The sequence below is a fragment of the Gavialis gangeticus genome, unplaced genomic scaffold (assembly GCF_001723915.1).
Source record: "Gavialis gangeticus isolate Ggan-Ray unplaced genomic scaffold, GavGan_comp1, whole genome shotgun sequence".
NCBI classification, from domain to species: domain Eukaryota; kingdom Metazoa; phylum Chordata; order Crocodylia; family Gavialidae; genus Gavialis; species Gavialis gangeticus.
The window spans coordinates 80,852,837-80,853,339 of NW_017729025.1; positions in this window are offsets into that span (position 1 = coordinate 80,852,837).

Consider the following 503-nt stretch of genomic DNA (forward strand, 5'->3'; position numbering starts at 1 on the left):
TCTGATCAGGTCCCTTCTGACCCTAGCTACTATGAAACTTCTTCAGTTTAGTGTGAAGTAAACCCCCGTGTCATCCGCGAACGGCCTTTGGTCTGAGATCAGGTGCATGGGGCGGGGCAGTGCCAGAACAGTGCTGTTGATGAGCTTCTGACTCTGATGTGCCTCCGGAAACTTGAGCAGGCAGGTCATGCCTGTCTTCCCCGGACCCATTTGTGGCATGCTGTAGAGACAAAGGGTTCCCAAAGTTTCACCCCTGAAGAGCCATTTCAAAGGTGTGGTCCTGGCTGGTAAGCTGCAGCCAAGGGCTTGTGGGCTGCATTCGGCTCTCGGGTCATACTTTGGAAATCCCTGCTGTAGACAACTCCAGTACTCTTCCAGTTCCACAGTCAACATACTGTATTGACTTATGGAGAACAAGTAGGTCAGTTTGGAAATTAGCACCACTTAGACTCCTCAGAGACCAATGAAAATGGTTCAGGGGCTGGGGCATGTAACTTCTAAAG